At 38.1% G+C, this 27,253-nt stretch overlaps 1 protein-coding gene across 20 annotated transcripts in view; it reads right to left on the reverse strand.

The window, feature by feature from the left end:
* HIVEP2 (HIVEP zinc finger 2) overlaps positions 1-27,253 on the reverse strand; it is a 186,721-nt gene that overhangs the window by 123,750 nt on the left and 35,718 nt on the right. For 10 of the 20 annotated variants that reach the window (XM_054697877.1, XM_054697881.1, XM_054697872.1 and 7 more), the window contains one exon: positions 18,614-18,690. The exons of 3 other annotated variants lie outside the window; for them this stretch is intronic. The gene's annotated coding sequence lies outside the window, so the exon portion shown is untranslated. Of the gene's footprint in view, positions 1-2,510; positions 3,460-18,613; positions 18,691-27,253 lie in introns of those variants that run through there. 7 more of the 20 variants (XM_054697886.1, XM_054697880.1, XM_054697875.1 and 4 more) reach the window with 2 other exon arrangements.

The following is a 27,253-nucleotide window of genomic DNA, read 5'->3' on the forward strand; positions in this document are numbered from 1 at the left end:
TTCATCACCTTGCTAAGCTCTGCAACATAACAGAAACCTTAATGAAAGGATCACACATTAATCAGGAAACCCCATCAGCTGCCGAGACCAAAGCCAATATACCACTCACTCATGCTACATTCAGTTTGATCATCCATAAGTAATAAAAGTGTCTCCATGGAAACCAAGTATACAGTGTAATCTGCTCACAGTGAAGGATCTGCTTCAACAAAAAGACTTCAAGCCAAGATTTTGCTGTAACTTAGGTTTACACATCACCATAAACTGATATCATTAAATATGACACCTTTGGAATTTCACAGTCTTGATGATTACAAAAAGCTCTACACATGGAGAGTGAAAGAGAAAAAAAGGGTTTGGAAGAAAAGATTTGCATATGTAGTTATAAAAATACCAAAGCAGATTCCATGCTAAGCTCTGCCAAAAACAGAATAATTACTGTTACCCATCAGCATGCAACCTTGGAATTATATTCTCTTCTCCAACTAGAAGCAGTCATCAGATTATCAAAATGAGGTTATCTGCCTAAACTCAAATAGTCCTTACGTGGAATAAGCACAATGCAATCAACAGACAGGCAGCTATTTCCCTCCCACACAAACTATAATCTTTTGTGAAATATATTTTTAATGAAGAATACATAGTCCTCCTACATGTTTGTCTCTGCTCTCACACTCCCCCACATAAAAGCATACATACATTTAAGGAAAGGGAAAAGAATTTTATAGCTTCTAATATCATCCCCTCCAATGTAGGGCAAAGAATGTTGGCATCCAAACTCATCCCCAAGCGTACCTTTTTCACCTTATGTTATTCTTAGGAAAGTAAAACTGGTTGCCAATGGCTCTGGGGGGATAGTACAATGAAATAATCAAAAATAAGGGATATCACCAATATTTTAATGATTTCATTCTAAATAGAGCATTACGAAGGCTTAATTCTTTCCGCCACTAATAACTCAAACTCAGGCAGCTCTGAATTTTAATCTTTCACAAATTCCATATTATAAATTGCTTGCCATGAGTCATACTGCTTATTAAAAAGCAATTTTTGAAAGGCAAGAAAAGTTTTCTTGCAGGTGAGGTTTCCAATGGCCCTCATTTTTCTTTTTCCTTCAATCATCTGAATTTGAAATGTCTCAAACTGAAACAGTATGACTTCACAGTAGGATAGATTCTTACCATTAAGATAGCCAATTGGAAATGAAGCTATAAAAATACTTAAAAATATCCATACCCACTCAATGGAATCATATGAGGCAAAAAAGATGAGGGTAAAAATCACAATTTTCCATGAGGGTTTTTTATTTTTTTTTTTTTACCCCACACAGCACCTGTTTGAGGTAGGAGGTTCTGGGATATATCTCAGAATTTGGTTCCTAGATGGCAAGCCATCATGAAATTATTTATAGTGACTAGTAACCTTGGTAATCTGTTATGTTTGGTGAATATGCTTTCATTCTGGGGGGAAAAAAAGAAAGAGTAAACTTGGTAAGCTATAACAATAAATACATTTCCATAATAAAAAGTCTTATTAACGATCAGAAAATCAATTTCACTTAAATGTTTAAGTGCCATGATTGCATTACACTAAAGGAGTGCTAAATTTGTTCTAATTGTCATTAAAAAAAAAAAAATCACTGTAATGATAGCCTGCAAACACAGGCAGACCAGAGTTTCTGTGATTACCAAGTGCATCACCCCACCTATACAGAACCTGGTCTTCTTTTCCTCAACAAGAGGTCAACAAGTACTTTTGCAAACAAAGTGATATTGGGGAAAGACAGAGAGGATAAAACAAGATGAGGAAGAAAACAAGGAGAGGGGAAGACCCACAGGGAAAAAGTTTAGGAGATGGACACTAATTCTAAACTCGTGCTGCGGCTACAATAGGGGTAACTAAATCTCACTGCAGTTTAGAAATCTGATTCGTACACGTGTTAGAAAAGTGAGAACAGGAGAAAAATGAGAAAACATTTTTGCGGATTCAGTTATTGTGCATTTCCATACACACACAGCAAGGCACAACTCTACTCTCCAAAGCATGTGGATGTAGGGGCAAATTCCCTTTCAGATTCACCTGCAGACACTTCCAGATTAAGGACAACAGGAACTTCCTACCTGTCACCAGGAATGCTGACCCACCTTTCCATTCCAAACTCCTATTTCTATACAGAAGCCTAACAGTCCACTCCATCATGGAGAAATCTGATTAAATGATTTGAAAAACAAAACCCCAACTAATTAAAGAGAACTCAGTGCCTTCCCTGGCCAACCCCATGGAGAGTCACTTGGTGCCTCCATCGCAAGCTTCTGACAGGCTGCTTTCTCCGGCTCAGGAAATGCACCTTTCCCTCACACACAGCCTCCGAGGCTAAGGAACAAGCTGAGCCAGAATTACCGCTGTTCACAAAAGGAATTCCCCCTCCCTTCCCCCTCCTTCTCTCTCCCCGTTCCTCTCTAGTCCCTCCTCCCAACCTCACGAGTGAATAATATCACTCTGCTACCTACCTGCCTTGATCAACACCGTGAGCCCCTGTCTTCAAGCATTCAGAGAATTTAACAGCCTGGAAATTCCTGTTGTCCTTTCGCTGAGGTCACAGATAAAGCAAACAACAGCCGTGGTTCCCATCAATCATAAGTCACTCACTGATAGAATGTATGGTAGGAGACCTGATGTAAGCAAGTCACCAGAGAAAATACCCACTGATGACGCATATCCAGGCATAAAAATAGTTACAGGGCCCTCAAAGGGATTATTCAACAGCCTACATTTAGACTTTCTTACAAGAGACCTGAAGTCAACGTGCAGCAGTTAAATGGTTGGAGAGACTTGAAGTTTAAGCTTCCTCAACAGACATAACCACAAGGAGCTGGTTTAAATAAGCTCCTGCAATAACAAGCTGTTCAGTAAATTTTAATACAACTTTATAAGCATTAAACAGTACCACCAACTATCTTATAAAATGCCACAAAACCTTTTCTTGGACTCCTGTTCTCCTTAACAATTCATTTTATTTTAAAGTATGCTGCCCAAACATTAATACTTGATCAGTCCAAGAAAAAGAATATTTGTTGCTTGCCACATGATGTTAAGAAAATAACACAAGTTGCAATTCTGCATGTATAGGTTTTTAAAACATGCTTTTTAGCTAAAGTTAAGTTTAATGAAAAGTTGCACAAAGAGATTAATGCTTTGCATAGTGTATTTGCAGTAACACTTTTCCTGAATTGATTTGCTCATCATAGAAATAATTATCATGTGTATTGGATACTCCTACTATGGTAACTTACACATAGTAGGCAGGTAAGCATTTCTCTTGTTTGCCAACCAAATGAATGAATGAGTCAATTAGTGAAATGCTGAGTGAATATATTTTAATTAAGTGACAAGTAAGATATTAACTGAGACTAAAATCCTGCTTTTTTATTTTATGAGGAAAATAACTTTTTACATATGTAATCATTTTAATAGTTTTCAAATCATCTGTTCTCTTTTGCCTCCTACTCAGACATATGCACAGTTACCCTGCAAAGGAAGGTCTTTCGCATAGCTTTCATATTAGAAATTGCTGGATTTTTGCACATATTAATATTTGAATATCTAAAAATGTTCGCTTCTCGGTTTCCTTTAAGCAAATGTGCCGCCGACACAAGGACAATGAAGGCAACAAGCTACAACAGAACCCCAAATTCTACCTCCCAGTTTGAACACTTCCTACTTGCATGCCCTATTTGTTAGTCTTAATCACCAATCCTTGCCTAAGAGTGGACAGATTTTCATTGTTACCCAGTTAATTATCAGCCACAGAACATATCTCTGTGATAGAATTTATCTCAGAGCTTAATGATATTAACTATTCTCACATAATTGGCAAAAATCTATTCACAACATTACTGCAACATAGGGCAAATGTAAGAGCTTTGTTTTGCAGGGTATTTCTCCAGCAACAGTAAGTTGATGACATTTTTCTTCCTCCCCGGCTTGGTTCTCTATCACTTTTCTTAAGGATGATAACACTGCTATAAATACAGGTAAAAATTATTTTTAGTACTAAGGTTTCACAAAGCCTTCACGTTTCTCTCCTGTGCATATGTGTCAACAGTATGTGGCCTAGTTTAAAGAATTCAAGTGGAAATGATCACTGGTGCCCTCTAGTTGATCACTAGTCTCCCAGGCGACTGAAGAAACACATGTGTAACTGTATCTCCCCACCTGAAATATTGCAAAGTTCTTCCCCATCAGCAGTTCAGCAATTAATGCCTGACATAAAATGTGAGGCAATAAAGCCAATTAAATGTAGAGACTTCTTTATTTCATAAAGTTTCCTTATTTACTTCTTTATATGAACAAAGAAAAAAAATGTAAGAAATAGGAAAAAAGCCCACATTGGTATTGGAAAGAGAATGGACTTAAAGTTAACTGACTCAGAAACCAAAAACCTTTCACAAATTATACAGAAGCTTGTGTTTTAAAATAGCTCAAAACTAGACAAGGCACCCAGAAAGAATCAGCTTTCACCATGCACTGTACAGCTGACATCCCTTCCGTCACGGTGGTCATGGTGGAGGCTACTCAGGTCTGAAAGGAGGCCCTTCAGATAACTGTAGAATAATACCAACCTCCAGAGCCAGCACTGTTTCAAATTGTACAGACATAACTATCAATCCGGAGATCACAGATTGAGCTCTTTCTATCAAAAATTATTTCCATCTGCATTCCTGGTCTGAGTAATTCCATGCCTGTTAAGTTTACTATTGACAGAACAGTTAATTTTTCTGAGAAGGAAATGATATTCCTTTACCTTAGATTAAAATTAATGCTATCATTAAAATTATTTAAATCTGTGAGGTTATTTTCACCTACACTGAAGAGTTTATTTTTTTTTAAATAATAAATTTTATTTTTATATTCCCCCATACAATTGCAAATGCCCCATTCTGACCCCAACCCCTCCCCTCCCGGCCCCCACCCCCCAAAAAGTGTCTCTGGTTCATAGTTTTTTGTTGATTTTGATTTTCACTTTCTTATATTTATTCATTTTCCTGGTCCCTTATTTACACTGAAGAGTTTATTCATGCTTTATTTATTGTTTGCTGGTTTGTTTGTTTGTTTTGTTTATACATGCACTGGGTACAGTCAGAAGCTTCATACACTGCTGAGGGGAGCAGCTCTGCGCGCCATGTTCCTCTGGTGGCCGGGAAGCAGCCGGGGATCGAACCTTCGCAACCCAGCGCTCAACCGCTGTGCCACCGGGGAGGCCCTACACTGAAGAGTTTAAACAAGCCTATAAAATTAAGAAATGTTAGAGAGCATTTGCTAACTTAATTTTTTTTAAATATCAAGGAACATGATCACCTGATAAGACCAGATTTAGTTATCTGGGCTGAATGGGGAATGGTATATATTAAAGATTATATTTTGGGGGCCTCCCTGGTGGTGCAAAGTGTTAAGCACCGCTCTATAAAGCTATCTGCAGCTTCTGCAGCACCAGTTCAATCCCCGGCTGGCCAGGGAGCAACCCACACGGCGAGGCAGATCTCTCCTGTCTCACCACCGCTCCCCTCAGCAGTATATTTCAGTCAGTCTGCCTGTTCTCTTTCCTGCACTCTCTGGTGAATCCTCTCACCACCTCACACTTCTGGTCTGAACCCCAGTTCTTGTATGCATAAATAAATAAATCTTTTTTAAAAATTGTATTTTTAAAAAACTGCTTTGTCAACATTAGACTCTCTAGAAGTCTTATTTACATTTATCCTCTTTGTCACTAATAGAATATTATGATGATAAATATTTTTATGTAGATAATTAAAAAAGGGGGAAAATATGCCCCTAGTTCACTAGCATGTGTCATCCTAGGATGGATCCATCACATTGAGACTATAAGGCTAGTTTTCCATTTTAGTCTCAGTATTAAGGCAAGATTCTGTTTTATTTTAATTTTTTTTCATTACGTGCTTGAAATGTCCCCTTCTTTAGTCGCAGCCTCTTCCACTTGGAAAATAAAACTACTTCCTGGAGAGTTTGTGAGTGTGGGGTCAGTTAAGCTATTAGCATTACCCTTCCCCACCTTGCAACTCACCTACCTGAACACATGCACACATACACATACACACACACACAACTATTTCTTGTGATGAGTTCAAACATTGGCCAAGCACCCAAGCTAAGTACATCACAGTCATCTTGAAGTTCTCCTTAGACACAGCTCCCATCTGCTCACCAATGTCTGGTAATTTTATCACATTACCTCTTTCTTGTCTACTTTCTAACTCCACTGCTTTAAACTTCAACATTCCTTCTTGTAAGTAAAAATAATCACTGCCTAGATTCTCTCTGTGCTCCCAAATAATACTTCTCATGACCAGAATGGACTACATTAAAAAATAAATCTGAGGGCCTCCCCGGTGGCGCAGCGGTTGAGCGCTGGGTTGCGAAGCTGCCCGCAGCCTCTGCAGCGCCGGTTCGATCCCTGGTTGCTCCCCAGCCACCGGAGGAGGGTCCCACATGGCGCGCAGACCTCTCCTGCCGCCCGCTGCTCCCCTCAGCAGTGTACTTTGGTCCTTCTGCCTGCTCTGCTCCCCGCTCTGGCTCTGGTGAATTCTCTCACCCTCCTGTGCTTCTGACTGTACCCAGTGCTTGTATAAATCAATCAATCAATCTTGAATAAATAAATAAATAAATCTTTAAAAAAAAAAAAAAGATCTGAGGGGCTTCCCCGGTGATGCAGTGGTTGAGCGCTGGGTTGCGAGGCTGCCCGCAGCCTCTGCAGCACCGGTTCGATCCCAGGACACCGGTCGAGGGTCCCACGTGGCGCACAGACCTCTCCTGCCGCCCGCTGCTCCCCTCAGCAGTGTACTTCGTCAGTCTGCCTGTTCTGCTCTCCACTCTGGCTCTGGTGAATTCTCTCACCCTCCTGCGCTTCTGACTGTACCCAGTGCTTGTATAAATAAATAAATAAATCTTAAAAAAAATTTTTTTTTAAAAAAATAAATAAATCTGACTATGGCACTCACTGACTCAAAACCCTGCCATGGTTCCTGGTTGTATTGTACAAAGGCTTGTGTCAAAGTGTATCCTACAGTATCATGATTATTCATTGTGTGACTTAGCTGTCTATCTGATAGGGAGTTCCTTGAGTCAGACTGTGTGGCACATTTGGTGCATCTCCAGCCCCAGTAGAGTGAGTACCTGGCACATGTGTTTACCCAAAGTGGACTGACTGATAAGAAACCACATTAATGATGTTAACCATGATGTCCAATTAGAATAGAAAGAGAGCAAAAGAGCTCTTCAAAATCAAAGAAAACTGGGCTTAATCCATAGCATTATCTTATCTTTGGCAATTACATAACATCTCTGAACCTTAGGTTTCCAATCTACAAAAGGGTGTTAGTATAAAATGGAATACCATCCATTATGTGCTGTCTATGATAGTAGACAGGTATTAAGATAGTAGACAGGTATTGAGAAGGTATTAAATAAATGGTAGCTATTATTATGTCTTAGGTGGCAGTGTCTAACAATGTAATTTCTAATGTGTAATTATACACACATATCTGACATCAAATTATCTATATCAGCACTCTCAAGCAGACACATATAGCATAGACATATAGATATGAGGCTATTGACATTTTAAATTGCTAGTGTGAATGAGGAAGTGATTTTTTAAATTTTAATTAATTTAAATGCAAATAGCTCCACAAGACTAGGGGAAGAAGGTCTGTCTTCTCAGTGCAGATTTATTTCAACTCTGACATTAGGAGTTCCTCCTGCCCTTGGTGCCTATCACTTCTTCTTTCCCCAAATCCACCTTTTTTGCAAGATTCAAGTGTCAATCAAAACTGACCTTCTGTTAAATAAATCAGACCCCAGTGCTTGTACTTTTCATTTCCGTATGCATGCTGACTCTACCACCAGTAGAAGGGGCTCTGCTTAAGAGAGACTTGTGATTAAATAATCCGCCTTATTGACAGAGATTTTAGTGCTGGAAATATGAGACAATCACATAACAGAGTTCCACAACAGTGCTGATGTTCAATGAATGACTGTATCAATGAAGAAACAAATGAAGAACTCCCAAGACAACAACAGACAGATAACAGTGGCAAGTGCATAGCATCTGGAATCAGAAGACCTTGCTTCAAATCGTAGCTATGCCGTTCCCATTGCATAAGGTCTTGGAAAAATATCTTGACCTCTCATCTGAGATATAATGACAATATTAATTACAATTCACTAATATTCTATAATAATCAAATGAGGTAAAACAGACATAGAAATATTAGTGCATCTTATGTTTGTAGAAGCATTATTAACAATAGCCAAGATATGAAAACAACCTACATGCCTCAAAACAGAGAAGTGGATCAAGAAGATGTGGCACATACACACAATGAAATATTACTCAGTGATGAAAAAGATAAACTCATGCCATTTGTGGCAACATGGGTGGATTTTTCTAAGTGAGCCAGAAGATGAAAGAAATACTGGATGGTGCTGCTTACATGTGGAATCTAGAGAAACCAAAGTATCACACAAAGAGTAACTGCAAGACCAACCCTTCAGCAGACCATAGATTTGAGACATTCAGGAGGGGGTGTGGAGGAGAAGGGAGAAGGGAGAGTAGAAAATGTATGTGTGAGGAATAGCACAATGGACTATGGTGGAGGACTGTGGATGCTGGGAAAACTATGGTGACCACACCTAAGGGGAGAAATTCCATACTATGAAAAAATAAACAAGATTGTTTTATAAAATAAATATAAAACAATTAAAATTTTTAAATATTAGTGCAAATGCTGTAATTGAGAAAGCCAAAAAAATAACATTTAAATCTCTACCATCTATATTTTAGAGTAGATGAGATCCTATAAATACAGAGCACACTATGCATATGGGTCAATGTGCAGAGGAAAAGAACAATATTCCAAGATGATTACACCTCTATTTGTAAACTGTAAACAAAAGATTCGATTTATCAATTAATGGTAATCACGGTCTGTAGAGCAATCTTTATGTGACACAATGTTGAAATTTGCTTTTAAACACATAATCTAGCTTCTTATTATAACCTATGTGCTGCATGAACAGGGCTGGACAGTGGCCCTCGGCCATTTTTGGTAATCACAGTTGATTTCTTTGCTTTACAGCTGAAAAGTATTTTCACATATATTCTTAAAGTTATCTTCAGACAACTAAAGTGACTCTTAGTTAATAATATTATTATTATTCCTATTTTTCAGAAAGGTAGAATAACAATAGTTAGTAGGTAAGACTATCGGGTTAAGAACTTTTAAGTCTAGCGTTTTTACCACTGTGCTCCTGGGAATTTCATGGTATTTCACATTTCTGAAAGAAATTCATATTTTTGTTAATGGGGTCCTACAGAAGAATTTTAACAATGTATCGTTAAATTTAACAATATATAGATATCACACTGTGTGTGTAATCATGCACATGTGTATACATATAATTTGATATTAATATTAGCATATAATTTTATATTTAAAAATATTGTCATCCACATTCACTTGGCAGATCATCTCAATACCTTGCAAAGAAGGCTTGACAGGTAGTACAACCCCCATTGACAGATAAGGACGTTGGGGCTTGGAGAGATCTCAACACCTGACCATGTCTTTGCAACATGATGAAGAGGGATGTTGGGCTGTGTATTTGGGCTCTGGGTCCAGATCTACTACAATCAGCTAAGTAACTTCACCCAAATTCTCTAGACCTCACCTTCCTTCTAAGGAAAATATGAGAATTCAAGTGACTCATAGACAGCACCAAGCTGTTCAAGTTCTATTATTCACAACTCAGTTAAGTAATTCAGTAACTCAGCCGACACAAGGCACCAGGTGTTCTAAGTCTTGGTCGTTTGTTCCCTCTCAGGCACCGTACTGCCTCTTTTTTTTTTTTTAAAGATTTTTATTTATTTATGCATACAAGAGCTGGGGTACAGGCCAGAGGTGCAGTGGGTGAGAGGATTCATCAGAGATAGAGCAGGGAACAGAACAGGCAGACTGACTGAAATACACTGCTGAGGGGAGCAGCGGGAGAGACAGGAGAGGTTTGCTGAGCCATGTGGGTTGCTCCCTGACGGGCCGTGGATTGAACTCATGCTGTAGAGGCTGCAGATTGCTTCATAGTGCTGTGCCTTACCCCTTGCGCCACAGGGGAGGCCCCCGTATTGCCTCTTAAGCTATCTCATTTATTTCTCACAATTGAACAAACTGGACCTAATTAAGGAGCTTATTCCATTTGTTTGTGTATCTTTACAGAGCATTAGATCCTGTGTATTCTTTCATCCCTGGCTTAAAATATTCCTCTACAGGAAAGGCTGGCAAGACAGATACGTATGAGCACCAGGTCCCAGGGAAAGGGTGTTCCTCCTGAGGCTTCTCTCACTGTGCTGCCACATTTTCACTTGGAGTATGGAAGATTCGTGTTTGTTTTGATGGCTTTTGATGACCTTTTCATTTTTATTTTCAAAGAGACAGTGTTAAATCCATGGTTGATTGGAAAAAAAGAGCTCCTACATCCAGGCCCTGAAGCAAGATCACAATTAAATTAAATAGAAAGTTATGTGGTCCAACCAAGAGTGATCCAATCACTAAGAAGGTAGCAAGTCCAGAAGAAGCTGAGGGCCCCAACTAAAGGTGGGGACCCCGGGGCAGAGACCTCTCCTACTGGCATAGTACATAAAGCTTTTCTCCATCCCTGCTAAGGGAGGTGCCAGAGAAATAAGCAACCTGACCCCTGAAGAGTCTTTGGAACCTGGCAGTAACCTGAGCTGCCTGAGGTTATTTTTGCTGAGGGTTAGTGGTTCTTAAAGGGACTGTGTTCTAAGTGCACCTATCCAGACCCAGAATGCAAATCAATGAAATGATGGATGGGATCTACCACTCATTAAATGCACTTTATTGAAAATATATAGCAGATCAAGGAGGAGATATCTGAACAAATATGTTAATGCCCTTTCAAAGCAATCAGTCGTATCCGTTGATAGACTATCACAGGTGTAAAAAATGGGAATGCTAAGTAACACAAATTCATGCGGGTTTAAAATGTAAAATGAAAGCAGGCACTCCCCAAGGCTGTGTCCTCAGTGCTAGACTGTTACTTAAGAAGGGAGTAGGGAATAGAGACTAGAGAGGCCGTGGGCTACTAGGACCATGCCTGATAGCTACTACCTCCTGTGAATGCTCACTACAACCCCTACAAGTAAAATAATTCTGTTGTACAAAAAACAAAAAAGGAAAATGGAGCTCAGCAAAGCTTTGTAACTCACTCAGAAGTTATATGACAGATCAATGCAGGATCCTTCCAATACTGTTTACCCAAATGGTGAAGATTCCGAAAGCAAATACTCACACCATTCAAAAAACAATTCTCAGGAAACAACTAGGCCTTTCATTCTCTGTCCCACATCCCTAAACTGGCCTGGGAGGACAGGAATCATCCAGTGACTAGGAAAGTGGGATCTACCATCACAAATGCCCAAGTTTGTAAACCTACCCCAAACCAGCTGGGTGACCTTGGGCAACTTAGTTATGCTCCCAGAGCCTCAGTGGCAGTAACAGTAATACCTTCATCATCATGCTGTTTTGGAGATTAACGATGATCAGATGTGTAATGTATTTGGAATGGTGCCTGGCACAAGGAGCCTTTCAATTAAACAGTTGCTATTATTAGTTGTGCGTGTATTCCTACTGAGCAATTGTGTAGTTCGCTGATCCTTTCTTCTGCTTTATCTAGTTTATTGTTGAAACTCTCTAGTGTGTTTTTCAGTTCAGTTATGGTCTTCTTCAAATCTGTGAGGTATAGGTAATACTAATATTTTGCATCTCCTTATTGAAGCTATCACTATGTTTGCTCATTCATCTCCCAAGTTCATGAGCATCTTTATGATCATGACTCTGGAATCTTTAACAGGTAAGCTACTTATGAAACAAAGATAAGCAATTTACCTGATGAAGAATTCAAGTAAACAGGAAACCTTTATTGAATATCTACAAAGTGCCCTGCACTAATCTCAGTTTTATGTTTATTTATTTATTTATTCCTGAAAATAATTCTATGGGTAGACACGATTACTATTCCTATTTTATGGATGAGGAAGTTGAGTCAAGTCCTTTTGTACAAGGGTAGAGAGCTTATTAGTGTTAGAGTAATAATTTGAACCCAGGGACTCTGGTATCCAGTGTTTGTGCTCATAACCATTCAGTTACACTCTCCCTCCTGATTATATGTCTGATACTGTTCTCATACCTCATTAAACTTCACAATACAAGACAGCAGTAGTACATAAGTACCACTGAAATACAGCAATAAATCCTGAAAGTTGCATAGATAATTCATTGGCATGATCTGATATTTAATGGAAAATAAAATAATCCAATTTAATTGTTTATAATAATAGTGTTGTTCCATGACCAAAATTTATCATAAGTAATATACCTATCACACAGGAACATAAAAGGTTGTTGAGGGGCCTCCCTGGTGGTGCAAGGGGTTAATATGCAACCTATGAAGCTCTCCCCAGCCACTGCAGCACAAGTTCGATCCCTGGCCAGGGAGGTGACCCACATGGCTCAGCAGACCTCTACTGACTTGCCTGCTGCTCCCCTCAGCAGTGTACTTCAGTCAATCTGCCTGTTCTGTTCCCCCACTCTGTCTCTGGTGAATCCTCGCACCCTCTACACCTCTGGCCTATACCCCAGTTCTTATATGCATAAATAAATAAATATTAAAAAGGGGGGAAGAGTCTTTAAAAAAATAAAAATAAAACGTTGCTGGATAAATAAGCCTTAGAACTACATTTTAATATTAATACTTGGAGTTTGAAATTATAACCAGTGTAGTTCTTCATAGACAGTGCCTTTGGTTATTTTCCCTGTGCAGTCTTATAACTTCACATTGTTTATTTGCAATCCTAAACTTATAATTCTATCTAGCATTCTTCACAGTTTACCTTTCAAACCACAGATATTCATAAATAGATTTCTATAAGACAAAATTATTTACTGGTCTTTATAAATCTCATCTTTTTTTACTATGTTCCCTTTCTTGTTTATTTTGTGCCTTTGTCAAAATGACTCAGGGTGGTGCTCAGTACTGTAACAATCTTGCAAAACTAGAAACTCTGCTGTAGGTGTCTCAAAGTTGAGTAGGTGAACAACCCACATCATTATCTCCAGGATAGGTCCCCAAATCTATGTGTTCACAAGCTGCCCAGATGAATTACACATACTGGGATTAAGTCATAGGATTTTTAATATCCCAATTCCTACAAGTGGTTCTTCTACTGAAGCCTTTTTATATTTAACAATGAGTGTATATGACAGTTTCATGATAATATAAGCTTCACTCCAGTGTTTAGAAACTGAGTGTCACACAATATGTGTTTTATGTACTAAATTTAAACCAAAGATTTTTAGCACACTCTATTATTTATTTCAATGTGTAGTAATGAGGACACACAACAAGATAATGGAAACTGGATCAAATGAAGACTCCAAATGCAATCACTTAAAGGGATGTGTACAACCTGTATGAGATGAGATAGCCAAAACAACAGATTTTTTCTTTCACCAATTTCTTTTAGTGTGAAAACTGACCATTCAGGCCTCTCCATATATTCTCACTATTAAAAATTAATTTTATTAAACCAACCAAGAACTAATGACTGGTAATAGAGAAAAAATACTGAAGTGAAACTTCTTCAGGAGTCTCCATTTAATGAAAAATATTTATTGACTAATAATACAGGAAATAAGCTAAATCTTAAAATGAAACCTTTTTTGAGAGCTTAAGGGTTTGATCATTTTTTATAAAACCTTACAGAGAAATCAGATCTATTTGGGTCAATATGACAGTCGATTCTGATCAATCTTGTGACATCACCAAACCTACCATGTTCACACTCTATTGTTTTTCAGTCGCACAGAAATAGCTGGATTCCAGCCCCTCCCTTCCAGTGGTTTATCTTCTGCCATCCCCTCCTATCTTTCAATCCCCATCTCTTTTCCCACCCTTGACCAGTGAGGTGGGAGCAATGCAAACTTCATGCATTGCTAGAGGAAATATAAATCAGTAAATCCACTTTGAGAAGTGTGTGGCAATTAACTACCAAAGCTGAAGATATACAAGTACTATGTTCCAGCAATTTCACCCTCAGGTATATACCCAACATATATGTACATATAATATTCACAGGATTATTTGTAATAACCAAAAACCAAAACTCAAATTCATCAGTGATAGAATGGATAAATTGTAGTATATCCATACAATGAATTCCATACAACAATGAGGATGAATGATCATTACATGCAAAAATGTGTTTTAATCTTACTACATATTCTTTTTTAAAAAAGATTTTATTTATTTATACAAGAGCTAGGGTACAGGGCAGAGGTGCAGGGAGCAGAACAAACAGATGACCGAAAACGTTGCTGAGGGGAACAGCAGGCGAGACAGGAGAGGTCTGCCACACCATGTGGGTATCTCCCTGGCAGGGCGGGAATCAAACTGGCGCTGCAGAGGCTGCGGACCGCTTCACAGCGGACCGCTTCACAGCGCTGCACTCAACCTGCTGCGCCACCGGGGAGGCTCTTACTAACATATTCTTAAGAACCCAGACTCCAAAGAAAATACAGTGTGTGATTCTACACAATTTAAGTACAATAATAGGCACAATGTATATGTTCTCAGAGTTGGATAGTAGTTATCTTTGGGTTTTATGATGCCTGGAAAAGTACAAGAAGTGCTCTTGAAATACTGATAATGTCCTTTTTTATTGATCTGCTCTCTCTTTAATGAAAATCCAACTTCGTATGTCCTTTTCTGAATACAGGTCATATTACACAATTATTAAAATTTGGATATAAAGATTTTCCCCAATCATGTTCTTATTCAAGCCATTCTTGCTGTCCCTCTCTATGCTACCCCTTATAAGCTCTAAGATCTTGAGGCTAAAGACTAAGTCTTTATCATCTTGGCTTTCCTGATTCTTGCACAGAAATTAATACACACCAGCTTTCAACCAAGGATTCTGGACAAAAGAATGAACATACCACTTGGGTCCACTGATAAATTCTGTTCTTTTGTATATTTTTGACTCTAAAGTCTTCATTCTCAGCCTCTCCTGGGTGCCAGGTCTTTGGATCTACCTGTAGAATATTGCAATGATAATAATCTGCGCTTGAGAACTGGCCTAAAGTCTGGAGCTTTGCGTAGGTGATCTTTTTTACTCCCTCACAAATGGACCACCAGTGAGTAATCATTACCCCCACTTTACAGACTAGGAAACTAAGAATACCAAAGGTTAATTAACTTACCTAGAAATATACAATAAGTTGGAGAAGTAAAACTGAAACTCAAGTCTTTCTGATCCAATAATCTTCCCATGGAAAACCCATGACCACAGACACAGGCCCACTCACCTTTCTGTAGCTCTTATCCTGGGCGATGCCCTCACTATCCATTTTGTCACCAGTTGGGAATTGTCTTCTCCTTCCTTCTCACTCTGCAAAACTCAGTCATAACCTAAAAGCTTAATAACCTACCCTGTGCTCACTACTTTGAGTAGCACAGCATTAGTTCAGATCTCTCCTTTTTCTTTCTTTTCCAAGTGACTGTAACTGTCTACAGTTACATGTTTCCTCACCCAGGCTATGTCTCTCTCTTTCTAACTCATTCACATATTGCCTGAGAGGTCATTGTAAAATGCAAATCTAAACACATTGCTCCTTACTGCTCACAGGATAAAGTTCCAACATACCAGCATGGCATAGCCTCCTTGACCTGGTGGTCCCTATCAAGCATTCCAGATTTTCCCCTGTGACCGCTACCCCTTCTCTCTCCCTATTCCTTGTAATTCATCCATTTGAAGCTTTCCTGCTCATGAAAACACCGTGCTGTTTCCATACTTTTGAACTTCGCATGCCAGGGGTCTCCCTTCTAAGAACACTTGTCCTCTTGTTGTCTACCAAGCAAACTCCTACTCATTTTGCAGCTCAACTCAAGTATTTGCTCCTCTTTCAAGACCCTCACACAGACTTGACTGTATCTTTTTATGTCACATTTAAGCTTTGGACATCTTAGCCCATTTCACAATACAATGCACTATTTTTGCAGTCTGCACTTACCTTTGAGAACATTAGCTTTGCAGCTAATACTCTTTGACATGTTCAGGCCAGCACACAATAGTCAAGCAAGTTAATTAATAAATGAAAGGAATAGTAGATGGGTATATGTAATTTTAGGCACAGATGATTTATTTCTAAGCGTAAATGCAAAGAGAATGCTCTAAGCAGAAACAAAAGAGGAAATAGACCATTTCTCTGAATGAAGAAATGATGAGTATAGCCTCAAGTGGAAGCTGGTGCATACACCTATGCACCTATCCTAAGGAACAGCAGCTCCTCAGGCTTCTCACCAGCAATTCCTCCTACTGCCACCTCCTACTACTATTATAGGGCAGCCCTGATATTGAACAGGTTGCCTGGCTGTGGGTCCTCACCCCCACACTTAAAAGGGACTTATTAATACTCCACTACAGGCACACACAAAAGGTTAATAAAAGGTTTATTTACAAGGGAAAAGGAAATAAGGAAAATGTACAACTCAGGGAGAAAATAGGGAAATAAAGTCTTTAATGCGTCCTACCCGATCCGACGACCTGGAAACCCAAAAAGCACTCTCAGAGCTGGCCGGACGCTGCGAGCTGGCAGAGAGCCAAAATGGGGGAACCCCTCCAAAGCCCACGTGTCTGGCTTTATACCAACTGTATGCTTAACCCCACCCTCAGGTCCCAGCCACCTTCCCTTTGGTGGTGATGGGATTTGGAGTTCCCAGTGTCTTTGGCTTTGGCCTGGGGTGGGGGTGGAGTCCATAAAGCCTGTATGGAATTAGCTTTAGGACATCCTTTTCCCCCTAACACTACCACCAGGGAAAATGCTGAGCAGTGGTTATGTTCAGGGGTGATAGGATTATCTGAACCTGCAGGTAACCCATCCATATTCATCTTGTCAAAGATTATTCTCAGAATTAACCAGAATTGATCAGAACATCTGATTTATCCCTTGGATGAGCATTGCTGGAAAACAGCAAAAATAAGCATCTTTCAGATTGTTCTATCACTTCTAAAATACAGGGCAGGATACTACCTAGGGACATTTAATACAGAGTCAAGTGGTCAGGCTGTCTCTTCCAGAGCAGAAACTAAGTAAAATAGATGGAGATGAACATGACTGTGAAGCATGAGTGAAAGAAGAAACTCAAAGTTTCAGAGTTGAGCCAGAGGTCAAGTAATTGTGGGCAGGAATAATTAATTCACCAATCATTCCATGACACCCTGGGACTTTAGGCAAAAGGCAGACACCAGAGGACTGAAGGAAAGCACTCTTTCCCATAAAGGACTTAGAGCTGATTACAGCTTTCATGAGTCCCTAACATTATGTGCAGAAGGCTGTGGAAAGCAGCCGCCAAATACCCCGAGAGACACACAGAAAAGCAAAAACTACACTGACATTCCAAAAAGAGAAAGGGAGAAGAGTTTTCCATGCAGCAGCATTCTTGATTGAATTGCCTTTTCTTGCTTCCTTTCTAGAGAAAGAAGGGAGGTGGGTGATGGCAGCTAGATCATGTAAAAGTCCAGAGGGCAGCTGACATGAACTTCTATCTGGCCTCCTTGCACAAAGGCCTTATTATAATACATACATAAAAATGCGTGGGCAAGACTTGGAGGGTTGGTCCCCACCTCCCCCCTCAAACTCACTCCCAACCCCACGCTTTGAATGCATTTGTGTATACACACCCTCTGACAGAATAGGTTCTTCATGTTGCCATGGAGCTGAAACCTCTGTAGTTTAGATAGAACAATCACTCTGCTTTAATACTTACAACAGCAGAGGTAAGAATCACTGCATAATATGAACTCCACTAGCTTTTCAGATTTTTAGTTGCTTGTCTTCGTGTTCACATGAACTCTCTATTTTTTTTTAATACATATTCTTTATGTGATTACCACAATGGAAGCTTCTGGCAAACTGATTCTTATTTTTGTAAAATCGTTATGCAGAACCTTGAGTGCACACATGTCCCCTGTGAGCTTCCTCTTCTGGGGCCCCACCCCATCTAACAGAGAATGTGTGACCTTATCATATTCTCAGGGAGTTTATGAGAAAAGCAAAATATAAATTGATTCATATTGAGTGTATATTCTGTGAAACACATAGAATAACCTATAACCAGTAGCTGTCCTCTCCAACATGATCAATCTTAATATTATTTATACGCCAATGAGTTCTTTTCAAGTAGGTCTCAGTAATCAAAATCATATTTATAATATTTTTGCAAAGATAGATTGACTTCTGCAAGTTCACCTTGGCTTTCATTTCAAAGCTCAGCTATGACAGTATTGCTTAAAACTCTAAAAGAATGCTAAAAAGAATCTTAAAAAAGAAAGTAAAGTGATTTCCCAATACCACCTCAATATTTATGCCACCCCTTCTTTTTGGATTTTTGCATCTCCTAAAAAAATGGTGATTGTACAAAATCAAGTGCATAGGAGTTCAAGAAAATGATTTTGCTCTCCTACCTGAAAATCTGCGTTCGGTCTTAGTCACACATTCTTGTAATCTTCAGTCTCAATTTCTCAGGTAAATCGCCAATCTGCTGACAAGAAGTTTTGGATTATGAGTTCTCCTCCCACAGGGTAGATGTTAAAACTTGACAATGAAAATGACCTTAGATGCTAACCAGAGCAGCAAAACTGAATCTATTGGTTTGAAGAATGAAAGTGTCAACTTGTTGAAGAAGGTGAGGCTGAAAGGGTGAGTAATGCACCGTGTTACACCAATACTAGGTCGTTAAGCAAAATAAAACTTAAAAACCTAAAAATTAGTTTATGAGGAACAAGATAAATAGCAATGCCACAAAGATAACCCAAAGAATAAAATAAATATCCATGAGTCTATGCCAAAATAAGTAAATAAATTATGTAGCTATTCTTCCTTTCAAGGAGTAAAGCCTAATTATTTTTCCATTAAGAATGGGCTGACTTCCAAAGAACAGAATACCCAAAGAGAGAAAAGTAGTAACTTCACAGTGGAAAAAACCTGGCAGACAGTACTTTAACCAAGTGATCAAGGTTAACATCACAGTGACAGTTATGTGGATGAGACCTATCTGGTAATAGGAAGCAATAAGAAAACACCCACTGCTGGGGTTTCTACCCCAAAACTCATGACTGCAGTCTACAAAATTTCTGGCCATTGCTTTTGAAAAATGCCCATCGTTTCTGAAACAAGTACAGGATGTATGCTGTGTTGTGATATTATAGACTGTGCTGCATTTTATACTCTACTAAGTATTTTAAAAGTGAGTAGCCAATTAACACTAAGTGAACCTCTCAGTAAAATGAGACAGTTCTCTTCTATAAATCAAGCACTCAGACAGACTGGTTTTGGAGATAATTTTGTTTAGGTAGCAATTTTTCTTTTTCTCTGATTTTCATGCTTCCAAAAGACCTCAAATGACAGCACCAAGTGCTATAGACTTCAGGTTTTTCCTTCCTGCAAATAGCATGTGTATTTTCACTATGACTAGCAACGAGATGCCTGTTATTGTTGATCCAGGATTTATTCCATAGGCTTTCTCTGTGTCTATTTCAATGGTACACCAACATTGACAGTTACATACTAGCAGGACTTCGGAGCACCCAGGCAGGCGCCCCATGCTGCTTGTGGATAGGCATTCCCCAGCCTCTTGGCTGGGTGACAGCAACCACAACAGCCCACAAGGCAAGTAGAGAACCAATGAATAAAATGATAAATATTTGTGATGAAACAGGATGTAGGAGAAGGGGGGAGGGAGTGAAATATCTCAACTACTGAACTACTGAAGCTCCTTTGGAGTTTTAACAGTGTTCTGTTGTTGAAAAACTGGGAGCAGTAAACAGATAGGTCTTTTTCTCTTTACTGTAAATAATTTACAGAATTACTACTGCATAACACACCACCACCCAGGCACAGAATTTATGACTTTGGGCTACTAACCACAAAAACTATACCCTCAACAAGTGCTATAATCATTCATGGGAAGCAGTTCAAAAAAACAGTGAAAATAAAATTTTTAGATCAGAAAAGACAACATTTTCAACAAATCTGCCTTGATGTTGAATGAATGTATAATTTTAGTATTATTTACTAGGTTAAACTTATCCATGCCACTTAGCAACAGCAACAAAAATAATTTACAGGCTCAGGAGCTTTCTTGTTAAATGTGAATTCAGGGCCTCCCTGGTGGTGCAGGTGGCTGTCCACAGCCTCTGCAGTGCAGGTTCAATCCCAGCCGGCCACAGAGATACCCACATGGTGCAGAAGACCTCTCCTGTCTCACCCACTGCTCCCCTCAGCAGTGTATTTCGGTCAATACGCCTGTTCTGTTTCCCACTCTGTCTCTGGCGAATCTTCTCACCCTCCCACGCATCTGGGCTGTACCCCAGTTCTTGTATGTATAAATATATAAATCTTTTTTAAAAAGTAAATTCAATAAATTCTGAAATAAAACACTGTACTTCACATATACATGGTATCAAGACTCAAATTCACTTACACAGAGACTCAATATTCAGAGCCAATGATTCAAGTGGTTTCCATTTAGTCATATAACAATTCTAATATCTGATGATCAATTAAACAAACAAATCAAAAGAGTGAAATTACCCATATGCTGGGATTCTCTTGGACTTATTTGTCAAGAAAGTGTTACCTCCAGATGTGCTTCCTCAGACAATACTCATGACTCCCATCTATGTAACTCCTTTGCTCTATTGCTAATTATTCTGCCAAAATTTTTAAATATAGCCAAAACTAAAGCACATCTCAGTTTGTTATTTTAAATGAATCTCTGATGATCTCTTTCATTGAAAGCAGCCTAGCATAATCAGTCATTTTGCTATCTCACCACAAAGTCTAAGGACATCAGGGTATCCAGAGATGAGGATAGAAGAAACTAACTCCAGTTTAAAATGAATAGAAATACAAAACTTATATTGATATAAAACTTGAACTTCTAGTCAGTTTTAAACTCAGAAGTTCAATTCGCCCTATCTGAATTTCAACTAGTATATTTAACAAGTACCTTAAAATAAAGAAAAAATTAGTTGAATTGGAAGACACATGTTCTACTGCTGTTTTCCATCTGTTAAACTAATCATTCCCAAATAGGATTTCTCAATCCCTTTTATGCATTTCTCTTTAAAAGTCATTTCCTGGAAAATTTAGTAATTAACATTTTGAAAGCAATGCTTGAGCAAAAAAGGTCAGAGTATCACATATACTTTTCTTTAGTAACATGCTAAATATCTTTCTGTAAATCTCTTTTGGGCATGCAGAAAAACAGGATATCAAACCAGAAAGGGCAAAGTAAAGTCTATGAGTAAATACAGTAAATACAGGCTCTTCATTCATTCCAAGTACTATTACCACTGATAAATTTCCCATCCATGTTCTTAGTCTGCACAGTAACTCACCATGGATTTTAATTTCTACCGTTTCTGAATGAAAATAAGGCAACTCAATCCAAAGACAGAAGATGCCTTTTCTTATCCCTCAAAAAAAATAAAAAGCCCCACATATATAACCATCCGTACCAATACTGAATATGAAGAATGTAAAACCATAGCTGTAATATTCTGTAAGAAAAGTCTATTAATCATTTGTTCTCATCTGTCAATACTAACTTACTCCCACCTTCATTATTAGTCTTTCTAATTATTATCATTTCAGTTTCACATCCCATATCATTATTTGTCAGTTAAATAACATGGGGAAACGCTTATTCTTATATCTACTGACTTGGGATGATCACAAGTGATATGTCTAAAACATACACTGGTACAACTCCTTCTCACCTATGATTTATTAAAACCAACTGAACTATTTGTTTTGAAGACTTTGCTTGACCATTTATTTCATAATAGTTACACTATAAAAATATATCTTCTAAAATTACCTAAGGAAAACAATCTTACATTAGCTTTTTTAAAAATTCTTCCTCCCCTGTAATGATTTAATAGAAGATATATTAAAATCCCATCTCTAAAACACACTTGAGAAATATGCTTCTAAACTATTCACCAATAAACTAAATACCTATCAGATAACATAGATTTTTCAGAAATTATTACAAGCGCGATTAAATCAATAAAAAAGGAAATGCTGAATTGCATTTCAACTCAAATGTTGTACTGAGGCTCAAAAGAAGAAAACCAACACCAAGACATAATTTAATAAATCAGCGATAGGCAGCTAAAATGACTTTTGCAAATGACCAATGATTTGAAGCCGAATTTTCTTCTAAAATTCTATGTAAATTTTAAAGTAAAGACACTGGAAAACAGTGTCATAAATGCTTAAAAATGTGTGGAAAATTGATTTCTATACAGTGATTTAAAAATACAAGCTATAGGGGCTTCCCCGGTGGTGCAGCGGTTGAGCGCTGGGTTGCAGCGAAGCTGCCCGCAGCCTTTGCAGCGCCGGTTCCAGCCCCGGACACGGGGTGAGGGTCCCACATGGCGCGCAGACCTCTCCTGCCACCCGCTGCTCCCCTCAGCAGTGTACTTCGGTCCTTCTGCCTGCTCTGCTCCCCGCTCTGGCTCTGGTGAATTCTCTCACCCTCCCGCGCTTCTGACTGTACCCAGTGCTTGAATGAATGAATGAATGAATGAATGAATGAATGAATAAATAAATAAATAAATAAATAGACCTTTAAAAAAATACAAGCTATAACTATATTTTATTATTAAAACTTGAAGTTAAAAGCACACTTTCTAATTTTTTTTAAAGATTTGTTTATTTATACAAGAACCCGGGTACAGGCCAGATGCGCGGGAGGGTGAGAGGATTCACCAGAGACAGAGCGGGGAACAGAACAGGCAGACTGAAGAAATACACTATTGAGGGGAGCAACGGGAGAGCCAGGAGAGGTCTGCTGCACCATGTGGGATTCTCGCAGGCCGACCGGGATCAAACCCATGCTGCAGAGGCTGCGGACAGCTTCACAGTGCTGCGTTCAACTGCCTGTGCCACCAGGGAGGCCCCACACTTCCTAATTTTGTAGCCAGACTCACTGTATTCAGAATTTCTTAAATGTAGTTTTATCCACTTTTTAAACTCTCAATCTGTAAACCTACATTGATCTATAAATTTTATTTATTATACCCTCTAGTTATTACATAGAAATTGATGACTTCCCTCTAACTTTATCATTCCATTCTAGGATATACACATCTATAAAAATCTAATCTACTTCAAAGCAGTCCAAAAAACAACATGAAAAATGGCAGTCAGAGAACTGAACTAATCATTATAACTCTAACTTTTAAATAATTTGAATTCATCATAAGACATAGATAAACCAGAGAAGTTGAAGTCAAAATCATTAAACATATATGAGCCAAATAAAAATTAAATAACATTCAGAAATATTAGCATTAAGTGTAAGTACCAACATTAACATTTATTACAAAAGGAGCTCACAGAATCTTATTTTTTAAAAAAACTAAGAAATAAATTTTTAAATATATGAGATGCCAATTCAGAAAAACAAATATAATCAAGAAAGCACATTAATTCTTAAGGAAACGCAAACTGAAACAGCCAAGGGGTGAAAATTTTTACTTTGGCATAATTGTGATAAATATGTAAAGTGATATGAAATTATGGACTGTGTACAATGAAAATATTCATACCCTTTGACAAAAAAAATCCCACAGGACCAAAACCTAAATATTCAGAATAAGGAGATTTTTAAGAAAACTGTAACCATTAAATTAGATCTGAAGTATACAGCCATTAAAATGAGAGCATAAAAATTAGCAAGATGGAAAGTATTTATGAAAATGTCATTTTGGAAATAAGGATACTATCATGATTATAGCAATTCCAAATGTGTGACACCAAGAAAAGATCAGCAGCATATACAAGGGCAAATTAAAAGCCAAATTGATACATCATAGAAAGGGTTCTGAATACTATGTGTCTTCTCTTTATTGTGACCTAATACTGCTTATGGGATGAATTAAAAACTTGACAAGAACAAATGAATTAAGGTAATCTAGTCAGTTCCAAAACAAAATCTCCCAAATGCATCAACCAATAGTTACCAGGAGACAGTGACAATACTTACAGGCCAATTCACCAACAGCGGATTTCTATCCCCAAAGTAAGACTCAAACTTTAAAGACATGAGACTGTGAACCATCCAATGCATATCTAAACTCTCGGTGTCATTAATCCATGCCCAGGTTTTAAAAAGTTTACTGTCTAGTATGTGATGATTGGGATTGTCCATCTTTATACTTTTAATTGTACCATATTCTTTATTCCTACTGAAGTTCATGACACAAAACCAAATCATGTTGTCTGAATAAGTTCTCAACTTACAAACACCTGACAGATGAAAACCAAAAATAAAACCAGCTGCTGCTGTCCGGGTTGTTGCCTTCTAACACTACCAGAGGTCCTGCTGATTACCCAAGAGTCAGCTGTTGTGAAAAACATCTTAAACTATTTTAGAGAATTTGAAGGAAGGAAATGTTGAAGCAGTGAATGCAGGCCCAGGTAGGAAACTGCACCAAACCCCACACTCAGTAAACAAGTGATGAGTGAGTGGATGCATCTCCATGCTCACTCTTGCCTTTGGAGTCTGCTTCTTTTGCCCATCCAGTTGCAATGGTCTGGTGACCATCCTCCTTCCTGGGCTCCTGATCCATTGAGCTGGAGCTAAAGATGGAATCAAAACCCAGAACATACAGCTCTGATCAACAGGCTGCCCACTAAACTATTCACAGGTGAGAATATGAACCCAGGACCAATCCCAAAAAGGTCAATTTTCAAAAGCACAGGCAGACAGCACATGATATATAGACAAATAAGATGACATAAATGGTGAAAGTCAGAAGTTGAAACTCTAGCAAAGCTTATTGACAATGTTGCAAATGAGAGCAGAGGAAAAGTCTTTGTGTGATGCAAAAGCAGCAAAGACTGTATCAAGGTGAGGGTGGGCTGCACCTGGTGTGGTTATCTGTGACCCCTCAGAATACAGCGTGATGTTTTACTCCATTTTCATTTGGATGGCCTGAAAGGAACAGAGCCACTTTGTATACAAAGGAAGTCTAGTGACTTCTCAATTGTTTTCACCTTATATATAATCTTCTGAAATTTCAAGTCACTCCATCGCTCAAAAATTTTCCTTAGTTCCTCTTCCCATTTCTAGAGAAATCATAGAATCTCAAAGTTTGAAAGAGTTTTAAACCCTCTCAGTCAATAACCCAATGAAAGGGGTAAAATAACCACACTCTTTGATTCAAGATATATGACAATATGTCCCAATCCATAATCCTTCTTATCCTCTGATCACACCCTTGCACATCTCTTGCCTTCTGGCTTTCACTCCTGGCCACTGTACTAAGTAACTACATGGGACAACATTTATAGCATAGCCCATGTGAACTAAGTCTTGAAAAGTTTAGCAATATTCAACTTTCAGGCAGTCATATGGGTTGATTCTACTCTCACCTGCAACATTCTCTCCACCTGGAATGGCATCTCCCAACCACATCTCTGCTTGTGAACATGCTAACCATTCTTGAGCCTCATATCTTCCATTAACAATTTTCCTGGTTCCTGCAATTGGCTGTACTCTTTTTTCTGAACTTTCATCTCATTGGCTTTATGGTTCTTCCACGCATATTCTGTCTTCTAGTATGAGTTAGTCATACATATCTTACTACCAATTCTGGATTGTATGTATACTCCCTGAGAATAAGGACAGGGTAGAGTTCACCTTTCTTTCTATACAGTGCCCAGCCCATGGCCAAAATCAGAGCAGATATTAAATAACTGGTAGCTGGGATTTTTGATTGGGAAGGTAAAGGAGCTGATTCAGGAACTAGTAAAGTTTGAGGGAGTAGTTTAGACTGCAAGGGAATATAGTGATGGGAGACAAAGGACTAAATTTTGTTAACTTCGTGCCACTAGAGTAGAGGAAGTTCTGTGTGGTAGGATGTCATTGTAAAAGACATGTTTTTCCTTATTTCAATATTTTGCTAAGACAACATTTATGGTAAAAGAAGACCTCTGTTTCACCTCTTCCTCCCTTCAATCAGATAAACCCTCTGAAAAAGTGAATTCTAAACTCTATATAATGAATCAAAAACACAGTTTTGAGACAAACTACAAGGTAACCAATCACAATTGAATTTGTTTTACAAAATATCAACAATAATTGGTCTTTTTCAGTGATATTAAGTATGCTAAAGGGGCAAGTTTAAAGAACACAAATCAGAAATGCTTGCAGAGCAGTTCTACCATCCTGAAGGTCAAAATTTGGCTTTCTCTATTATATGGAGTCAATGCATCTTCCTGACACAGAATATGCATTTTAATAATTATGCATATTAAAATATCTATTTTAATATATGTATCATGCTCCATGAAAACCATTATGATTTATTAAAGGAAGATTAACAATGTAAACTACAACTCAGCATTAGCTGTGGAAAGACATCTTCAAGTTGGTATACAGATGTCTATATACAGCATTCTATCTGAATATTTTTGAAGACTTTAAAATATGCTGTGCTTATTTAGTATTGATATAGTGTACTTTGGTTGGTGATACAAAATAGTTTAGTATATATCTATATATGTGGGCATTTATATTTAGAAAAATAAATTCCATGAATTTTAAGATAATTTTAATATGAACAAGGTGGGGGGAAAATAATAACATCAAAGAGTGGAGAGCTGGGAAATGAATTACACACTAAGCATGTAGAGTAAGCCTTCATAGACCAAAAATGTTTGTGATTACATGTGTGTATATATACATATGTTTGTGTGTGTATTTATATATATTTATTATATACATATTTTAATTTTTTTTTAATTTGATGCTCTCCTTAGGCAGAAAATTTTCAAGGGCATTATCATAAACAAGATTACCTAGCAAATCTATTTTTTTAATTTATACTTATTTATTTCTATCAGTTTACTAAAAAAATACTTAAGGAGCCTCTTCTATAACACAAGCAGTACATGATGCCCTGAAGACACTATAGGTGGAACAAGTATACAGGTATACCTATGCCTTAGGAAACTCAGATTCCAAGAAGATCAACAAATAGCCATTGTAAGCCAGGGTAACCCAGTAACACCTTTTGAAGCAAATG

The sequence above is a fragment of the Talpa occidentalis genome, unplaced genomic scaffold (assembly GCF_014898055.3).
Source record: "Talpa occidentalis isolate TD23 unplaced genomic scaffold, MPIMG_talOcc4v2.1 talOcc4.2, whole genome shotgun sequence".
NCBI classification, from domain to species: Eukaryota; Metazoa; Chordata; class Mammalia; order Eulipotyphla; family Talpidae; genus Talpa; species Talpa occidentalis.